This window comes from Ctenocephalides felis, unplaced genomic scaffold, assembly GCF_003426905.1.
Source record: "Ctenocephalides felis isolate EL2017-DRISC unplaced genomic scaffold, ASM342690v1 CF-g0.4_SCAFFOLD_01886, whole genome shotgun sequence".
Lineage (NCBI taxonomy): Eukaryota > Metazoa > Arthropoda > Insecta > Siphonaptera > Pulicidae > Ctenocephalides > Ctenocephalides felis.
Genome location: NW_020538040.1, coordinates 180,632,897 through 180,643,787, shown reverse-complemented (window position 1 = coordinate 180,643,787; position 10,891 = coordinate 180,632,897).

Sequence of the window (10,891 nt, the reverse complement as noted above, 5' to 3'; positions counted from 1 at the left end):
TACGAATTGTATTTTAAATGCACTATTGTCAATACATATAAAATGCATTAAACTTAAGCACATGCCATGGATTTAGAGATATTAAACATAATTGTCAAAGGTAAATAATGATATTGTCAGACTAAATACACTAACATGTTTTTTGAGCTTTAAGTTCAACGAATCTGATCTTCGTAAATTGTCATTTATATTCATCGTTATTAATAAAATGTTCGAAGTGATATTTTCTAGATGCAAATATTCTCGAGTAGCAAAATCAATCTAATAGTTGCACAACATGGAATTATTTTCTGATCCTTAAGGATCAGGTTATATTATTTCAATTTTGATGCCAATTAACTGAAGATTACTCAGTTTCCTATTTTAGATGGGCATGTAAAAGTAGTAATAATAATGCTGAGATTATAATACATATAACTAGATATAATATTACAACACTTGCATAATTTGTAAAGCGTTTACCATGATTACGATAAAGTTAAGAACATCGATGACCTGGAATTTACTTTTCTGTGAGCGATTTAATGCTGTGAGCAATAAGGAATAGTGATTCATGTAATTTATTGGAAATATATATATATATATATATATATATATATATACATATATATAATAAAAAACAAATCTTTAATAACATTTGCATTTTTCTCAAAAAAATGCAATTAATTTATTCATTTTGAAAACGTGGATGGGAAAATTTAGCAAATTAATCAATACTTCTGACTTTGGTCATTCTGACAAAATTAAGCAGTCTTCTAAAAAAAGTCACGTAGTTATGAAGAGTAATCACAAAAGTTCATAGGACACTTAGGGATTGATTGCTGTCCAAAAACCAATTTAAAAAAAAATAACGAAAGTTCTCAACACTTGTAAGAAGAGTACGTATACAGCTATTCCTGCAAGATTTTATTCAGAATTCAATTTATTCTGCAATCTGTTGGATAAAACTATATGCAAAAATTGCTAGTAATATGAAAAAGAGATAACATTATAATTTGATAATACATTAGAAGTATAATATATAACAAAACAAAAAAATATTATAAAAGTTAATAAGATCAGTGCGTAATTTTCGCTACAGTCTAGTCTACCATGTTACCTGTCTACCTGTCTACCCTCTGCGTAACAAAAAAACGTTTGATGAATGAAAACAGCCCGTCTAACAAAAATATACCAAATATAAATAATACAACCATTAAATTGCCTTCTAATCCATCAATAATACATATAGTTAAGATGTATCATCTCAATGACTCATAAGATTCTCAAGTTCTGATTTCTGTTCACCAATTTTTCACAACGAGAGTTTCTAGCACTTATGAATAGTACTTTATACAGCTATTCATGTAATAACAATAAACGTTTAATAATATATAATTAAATAGAAAACTTTTACATAACAAAATTGTCAAAAAATTCTCTCAACGATTACATGGGCATTTCGCCTACATTGTCGAGTCGGTTATATTATATATCTCTATATTTACTTCGGCATTAGAATAATGATACGGCACGACAGATCTCACGCGGATGGTAAAAACAATGATATTACAGGTGATCATTGTTCTGCTGATACCTTTCTTGCATTCGACTTTGATTTTATTCTTTATGCAATCTTCCCGAGAACATACCGTAGGAACACCTAATTCATTATGAATTTATATGAAACTCGAGTAAAAGTACAGTCATCGTGACTGTTGCAATTGCATTATATATAATACATTCACACAAACACAAATACACACTATGTGATATATATATGTATATATAATTTTTTTTGGTTCTTGGCATTTTAATTGTGAAATGAGTCGATTCATCTAAGTAAACCGAATTCCAAAATCTAATTTCACAATTTTCCAAGGATAAATTATAATTCCTTTTACATATAATTCATGCGTTAGTTAAATCAACCTTTGAATGAATGTTAAAATTATATACAAAAATCTAATATAAATTGAACAAAATTCTTAGTACGTTACTACTAAAGTCGCCTAAACTCCTGTTTTAATTTTTTTATATTTTTTGATTTTTGATTTTTAATTTTTGATTTTTTAATTTTTGATTTTTTAGTTCTTGATTTTTTAGTTCTCGATTTTTTAGTTCTCGATTTTTTAATTTTTGATTTTTTAGTTCTTGATTTTTTAATTTTTCATTTTTTAGTTCTTGATTTTTTAATTTTTCATTTTTTAGTTCTTGATTTTTTAATTTTTCATTTTTTAGTTCTTGATTTTTTAATTTTTCATTTTTTAGTTCTTGATTTTTTAATTTTTCATTTTTTATTTTTTATTTGTTTATATATTTGTTCATTTTGATTTAATATTTGTTATATTTCATTTTATATTTTTTGTTTCTATGTTTTGTTTCTTGTTTCTATGTTTTGTTTCTTGTTTCTATGTTTTGTTTCTTGTTTCTATGTTTTGTTTCTTGTTTCTATGTTTTGTTTCTTGTTTCTATGTTTTGCTTCTTGTTTCTATGTTTTGCTTCTTGTTTCTATGTTTTGCTTCTTGTTTCTATGTTTCTTTTGTTTTTGGCGACAGTCTTTTGTTTTTGGCGACAGTCTTTTGTTTTTGGCGACAGTCTTTTGTTTTTGGCGACAGTCTTTTGTTTTTGGCGACAGTCTTTTGTTTTTGGCGACAGTCTTTTGTTTTTGGCGACAGTCTTTTGTTTTTGGCGACAGTCTTTTGTTTTTGGCGACAGTCTTTTGTTTTTGGCGACAGTCTTTTGTTTTTGGCGACAGTCTTTTGTTTTTCGCTACAGTCTTTTGTTTTTCGCTACAGTCTTTTGTTTTTCGCTACAGTCTTCTGTTTTTCGCTACAGTCTTCTGTTTTTCGCTACAGTCTTCTGTTTTTCGCTACAGTCTTTTGTTTTTCGCTACAGTCTTTTGTTTTGCGCTACAGTCTTTTGTTTTTTTCGCTACAGTCTTTTGTTTTTTTCGCTACAGTCTTTTGTTTTTTTCGCTACAGTCTTTTGTTTTTCGCTACAGTCTTTTGTTTTTCGCTACAGTCTTTTGTTTTTGGCGACAGTCTTTTGTTTTTGGCGACAGTCTTTTGTTTTTTGCTTCAGTGTTTTATTTTTTGCTACAGTGTTTTGTTTTTTGCTTTAGAGGATCTTTTAGAAAATTAAAAAAATCTCATGTTTTAATTAATGGTGGCAGCACCTTACTATTTTTTTGCATTAGGCTGCTGAAATACTACATTACTTTGCTAATATCTTTAACAGCTTCTTAATTATCAACCTAATTAATTTTTTTATAAAACTTGTAATTAAAATTAAAATTTATTCATCTTCCTATATACCTTATGTTATACACCTGCCTATCATGAAGTTTTTTGATGCCAATACTAATGGTAAGGTAATTGCAGTAGATAAAATTTGTTGTTAGTTAACGTTGAATTTTATAATTTAGTAAAATATACTTTTCTGTTAAAATACCACCAATATACCAAGATACTTTATTATATCTCTTCAGGCAAATGTTTGCGAAAAAGTCACAAATTTATCACATAATATCACTTTTTTCTCTCAATATATGTTGTAATAATCACCTCGGCGTATAACTATTCATATTTATATATAACTGTTCATAATGTTGATAATTCGTACATGATTATTCATAAATTGCACGATGTTGCGCTTTTGTGCAGCCAAGTCGAGCGCTCGGCACCAGAGCATGCAGTTTTCGAGTCCTAACTAACGAACTGATCGTGGACCGGAATGCTCATTTGGCATGTGAGAGGTACCGAGATTAATTTTGAGATAGGCAGATGTAAAAATAAAAATATATACATTATGAATTTTATGTGATTAAAATAGAAGTAACTAGTGGTGCATGGCATTGTGCCTTAAGGCAAATTGCTGGTACTTCTGGTCCCACAATTAAACATCAAACTTAATGAAACAATTGAAAATTAGATTATAACAAATTTGATTTTTTTTTAAATTCTTGAAAAATTTGTACATTTTGAACTAATCAACAAGTCTCCTCTTCAAGTCGCTTCAAATGTTTTTTTTAACTTCCCGTCCAAAAGCCGAAAATAAATATTTTCACGTATCTTCACGTTTAAAATGGATGTGCGTGTAGTGTTGTGTGTGTATGTATAAATACAATTTTACGTCCACGTTTTCGGGAGCATGGAACAACCGATTTGAAATATTTAAAAGTCATTCTATTCCTATTGATAAGGAGACGTACTAATTAGTTTTTGGCAAAAGTCGTTGCAAAGAGTGCAGGAAATGGAAATTGAGTTTTTGAGAGAGCAGAGCATCCGATTTGAATAATTTAAAAAAAGCATTTAATTCGTAATGATGAGAAGATGTGGTAATTAGTTTTTGGCAAAGCCAGGCCCAGCCTTTTCAGAGATAATGAGTTAAAAGTGTAAAAAATGACAGTTTTCAAGAGAACGAAGCATCCCATTCGAATGATTCAAAAAACATCTAACTCGTAATGATGAGAAGACGTGGTAATTAGAATTTAGCAAAGACAGACCCAGCCGTTTCAGAGATAAGAAGCTAAAAGTGTGAAAAATGTCGTTTCAAGAGAATGAAGCATCCGATTCGAATAGTTCAAAAAACATTTTGCTTGGGAAAAAACGATTAGTTTAGCAAGCCATACATTTTTTGCCAAATTTGGAAAAACATTTGTTTTTAAATTTTAATTGTTTTTTTTTAATATCAAAAATGATTTGTATTTTAAGTTTAACTCTAGCTAAAACTCTTCAAATAACGCTTCAAATACTCAATTTCAATTTTCCGATTCAGTTTATATAATTTTTAGAAATATGAGATAAGATTCTTCATTCTAACTCCCCTTCATGAAGTTTTGTTTATTTTCATGTAAACTGGCATAAACGTCGTCTAATTTATAAGCTCTTGTATTTTGTCTATAAAATACAAATAATGGAAGTGTCAGTATTTATAATACTCTATTGGAAAACACTTAATATTCTTCAAATATTTCATTACGGTACGGAAAGTTCCAGCAAATTTCTGTAAGGCACGATGCCATGCACCACTATAGTTAATCATATTAATCGGATGCTCCAATCTCTCAAAAACTGCTGTTTCTGCACATTTTGCTCCGGATCTCCAAAACAACTAAAACTACCTTCGCTAAAAACTAATCGGCTTCCCCCTCTATGCAAATCAAATGTTTGCTCCGTTCTTTCAAACATTGCAGTTATTTGCACTTTTTGCTCCGTATCGCCAAAACGGTTGCACCTGCCTGAAATCAGCACGTCTCATGAAACATATACTGAAATAATACCAAACTAGCTGTAAGTGGAATTCTGTCTTAAGGCAATTAAGGCATCGTGCCTTAAGGCAAATTGCTGGAACTTCCCGTACCAAAAATTATTATTTTTTTTAAAAACGATTAACATTTTTGAAAAAAATTTACTTTGAAAAAATAAGATTTTTGAGAAACTATAAATTGGACAAAAAATTATTTTTTTTGAAAAAAAAAATATTTTTTTTTTAATTTTTTTTTTTAATTTTTTTTTTTAATTTTTTTTTTTGAAAAAATTTTTTTTTTTTTATTTTGACATATTGTAGAAGATCTGAACTTTTTTTCAAAGCAATCGTTCTGCTTTAACTGCATAGGGACAAAATATAAAGCGCGTAAGCGCCGCGTCGCTGTCTAACGCATAAGCATTGGTATGGAACCCATAGGAATGTAACAAAATGTATACTTATTGTTAAAATCTCTATAAAATATCTGATAATTTAATGTGCATATGTCTAATGATCATTTTTGACCGCCAAATGGCTTATTTTTTACTTTTTTCTCCATATCTCCGAAACCGCTAGACCTACCATCATGAAAATTTTATCGATTCTTCATCTTGTCAATACAAGTGAAATGTTTTTTGAATTATTCAAATCGAACGCTCCGTTCTCTTAAAAACTGAGTTACCGTTTTCGGCACTTTTTGCCCCGTATCTTCGGAACGGCTAGACCTGCCTTCGCCAAAAACTAATCAGCACGTCTCTATCAATACAAATTGAATGTTTTTTGAATTATTCAAATCGGTTGATCCGTGTTCCCGAAATCGTCGACGAAAATTTGTATCCGCACATACATACACACACGTACATACGTACATACATACATACATACATACATACATACATACATACATACATACATACACACACACACACACATACATACATCCATTTTTTCTAAGGTATGCCAAAATATTGAAACGTAAAGATATATAAAAAATTTCATTTTTGATTTTTTTGCGATTACTATAACTTACCCTACGGGAAGTTAAAAACTAACCCGAAAAAGAAAGTATTACAAAAATAACATTTATTGCAAAATTAACAGCTGATGTTGATACCCTGGGGAAAAGAAAAATAACGTATTGCAAATGAAATGTACAGACTTTAAAGCAGTTGTTTTCTAACTGTCGCTAAAAGTGGCCATTAAAATAAAATATAAAAACTAATTACGAGATAAACAGTGTCGTTAACCAAAATCTTGCGTAACTTGTTGCTGTTCGCATGAATAGAACAAAATTAGACAACACAACTACATTACGGCGGCAAATGACTTCCTTTGTATTAAAGTCGTTATAAATCTGTTTTTTAGGAAAGGAAAATCATGTATTTCCAAGCAATTATTTTATATGTGGAAATATTTGATTAATTGCTTATATTCGGTGTTTAGAAATCCGATGTCCTACCTGCATATAAAGATGCATTGCAAGTAATAATTATTACAATTGGTATGTTGCGATATTGTATAAAGTAATGATAAAGCAATTATGGGTAAAACTGGATAGGCGAGAAAAATAATTATATGACGTTTTTTATTGTAGAAATATTTTATTTGTGACTTCTGAGTCACCATTTCATATTTCTACAGGAATATCTACTAAGTATTAGCAGGAACAATAAATCCTGAAATAACAATTGCCAATTAATAACTATAGTAGCTCATCGATCAATATGTGTAACGTAAAATAATCAGTAAAATAGGTATTTCTACTAAAACACTTCAGTGTTCGAGTGGCACTTAACCAGATTTTTAACTCGTACCATACTTTCTCTATAGAACTACATTGCATTATATTATAATACCGCATAAGAACATAATCTCCGATATATCATATTGTTTCACAAACTCACACATATATGAACAAAAACGCCCATAGACCGCTTTATAATCATTCTTGTGAACGGATCGTGAGATCCTGGCAAGAATTTATTTGAGATTCTGATGCACAGACGTACACAATCATATTATCTTCATCTATTTATATTACATTGCAATGCATTGCAAAGTTATTATTCATATGCAACCATAGAAGATTGTTAGAATAGAAAATCATCCGATTTTATAAGAACTCGGATGAAGGAGGATCGATTGGCATTGGCATTATTCAAGATCCAGTGTGGATGGTAAAAATATTAGGTTCCAAAGAATAAACACTCATAAGTATTGAATTTTTTTGAATTCATATTTTAGCAGCAACAGAACCTTACGTTCTTACGGGCTGAAACTTCTCCTTGCGTCATATTTTTGGAAGGTAACCCAACGGTTGATCCATCCATGTTTGATTACTTCATTCTAAAATTTATCCAATAGGGTAGGGCATATTATTCAATTTGGTGCAGAAATACCTCCAAGAAAAGTTATTTTCACTTGCAATCACATTAAAGATCTATATTCCCAAATGAAAATTGATATCTCTACTGCTGGATACCAAGATTGTTTGCGACGGGGATTATCATTGCATATTTCAAAAATTAACATAATTTATGTTTGCGAAAAAAAATTAATTGATGTTGTAAACGGATCGTGCGAAGTTTAGCAAAAATTGATGTGTGTGTGTATGTATGGATACAATTTTACGTCCACATTTTCGGGAGCACGGAGCAACAAATTTGAAATATTCAAAAAGAATTCTATTTCTAGTGATAAGAAGACGTGCTAATTAGTTTTTGGCAGAAGTTGGTCCAGCCATTTCAGAGATATACGAGGTCTGTTCCTCGTAGTACCCGGAATTTTCGTTTTTTCAAAAAAATATTTATTTATTCGTCTACATTAATGTGGTCCCCTTCAAAGTAGTCCCCCCCAGATATAATACACTTATGCCAGCGTTTTTTCCAATTTTCGAAGCACCCTTGATATTCACTTTTTGATATGTCCTTGAGCACTCTCAGCGATTTTCTTCAATCGAGGAAAACCGCCGTCCTTTCATGGGTCTCTTCAACTTTGGGAATAGGAAAAAGTCACACGGAGCCATATCTGGTGAATTTTTGCACTTTGCAACACTTTATTTCATTTTTTACGCAAAATTTAATACAAATTCTTTGACTTTTCAATTCTTCCATTGTAAAAATCGCCGAGCTCAGAAAAACACGTCGAACCTTAGCGACTACCACAGACAAAATAAACAGTGAATATAGCTGAAAATTTCATCATACTTTAGGGGCATGTATACCAACACAATAAAAAAAAATTTTGACAATCAGACACTCCAGACCCGCGAAATTTAATTATTAGTAATTCCGGGTACTTTTTGAACACACCTCGTATAGCAAAGAGTGCACAAAATGGAAGTTAAGTTTTTGAGAGAACAGAGCATCCGATTTGAATGATTCAAAAAACATCAAATTCATAATGATGAGAAGATGTGGTGATCAGTTTTTGGCAAAGGCAGGCCCAGCCGTTTCAGAGATAGGAGGATAAAAAATGGCAGTTTTTGAGAAAGCAAAGCACCCGATTCGAATAATTCAAAAAACATTTTGCATAATTGACTTCTGTTTAATCCAAAAAGTTACATATTATGTAATTATAACATTATATTACTTTCCGACATACCAAATACCCCAAAAAATATTATACTCTTTACAAAATCCAAATTCATTACCGGATTCCAAGATCAATACAGATCATTAACTCTGACAAATATGGATTAACCGTAGACGATCCATCAACCTAGTGAGATGAATTGACCTTTCACAAAATTTCACTAATTATCATCTCAATGTCAAATTTGAATAATTTCACACCAAACACTCATCTGATCGATTCGCTTTTTTGAATGTGGGTCGTGCATGTTAATCTGATAAATACTTTCTCAATCTTTATGTAGATCATTTGTTAATACGACAACTTGGAATTTCTAGGCTGAAAATAAAGAAATCTTTCTCTTTGAGCGTTAGGTGACAAAAACCGTGAAATATTTAGATACGGCATTGTAATTCGACAGGTTTTCTAATATAATAAGTGTTTTTGTTCAAAATCGAACAAAGACCAATGGATACTGATTTTTTACATAATTTATATATTTTCTTATCACTTATGCATATTAATATGTCCAGGCACGCGACAACTTAATTACTGCTATAGGCAAAATAATCTCGACTGCATAATTTGCAATAGATCTCCATATATTGACCTGAAGTATTTGCTCTTTTTATGATCAGGTTTGTTGTAAATTAATTTTCTTTGTAAAGAAAAACACGTTACAAGTTATGTGGATGAAAAAATTGTAACACGTTCTCTTATTGGATAGTAGATAAATTTAATTTACAATAAAAACATGGATAACGATTTAAATAATCATTCTTGTTTTGATGGATTTTAAAAATGATGCATATAGAAATCAGGTAACACCAGTATAGAGATGTATATTAGTAACGATATTTGGAATTGTAGATACTCTAATGTTTGAATTTTTCATCCCATATTCCTGAATGTAGTGCAAACTAGTCTGTAAATCATTTCATAGATCATGTTACTGTCATTTATTTATAATAATTTGTAGAAATAAGAACTATTGCTTTTTTATTGGAAATAAACACGTCCTGTGTTATGTATTATAAAATTAGATATGTATTTCGTTTTTTATGTTTTAAAGAATATTGATTGATTAAAGAATATTTAATATCCTAAATAGAAAATCATAAATTCAATTAAACGTGCTTATGGTTTACCAATTAAATATCTAAACTTAAATTCTTTTATATTACGATTTAATCCAATTTTGATTTTTTTTATAAATTTTGTTCTGCTATCTGTTTTTACAGACTATAAGTAGAGGCTGCCCAATAACGATATAATTTGACAATATAAAGTAAAATGTAATAGCAACACCCAGCAAAGTAGGAATAGGAATCTACTGGGAATATGTAACATTTATTATTAAAAATAATAAAAAAATCAAAAACAAAAAAAAAAACAATAAAATATAGCAAAACAAGATCATTGAAGTTTAACTGGACTAAATGAGGACTTGTGCCAATATTCTTCTCAACCTGGTGGGCTGGCCTTCCAGATATACTCTACAAATCGATGTTAGTTGATGAAAATGATCTAGATCATTTTTGACAAATCATGGGGGTTGGTAGCGTTATTGGACTTTTGATTGTCGCAATTTGGACTCTCTGATATCAAGCAAATTTGATATCAGTTTTCACTTAGACTCTAATTTGTCTTCAAGTGAGAATAGGTTTTCAAGGCATTACTGCAATGCACAATTAGAGAGGATGACCATCGGATTATTCTTTTAGTAAGGATCAATTGCCTAAATAGCGCAATCGTCGCGTCATCAGCATAAATAAAAATATTGGATTATTATAGGTTAATATAACAGATTATGTGATCCATCCTCATTTTTCGTTCTTAACTAGTCCGCTACATTTGGCTAATTGAGGTGCGCTCTCGACATGAAAGTAGTTGAACATGACACAAACATGACAACAATCATCTTTATCAGTGGTGTCTAACGCCTGATTGTGTGAGATGTGTGACATGACACTCATTTAGAATATTTTACAATGTGTTTCCGTTCAACGAACTGTTCCGTTACAATGTGACTGGCGAAAACCAATTCATTGTTTACAATGTACGAAACGTCTCCTTGTTAGACCATATA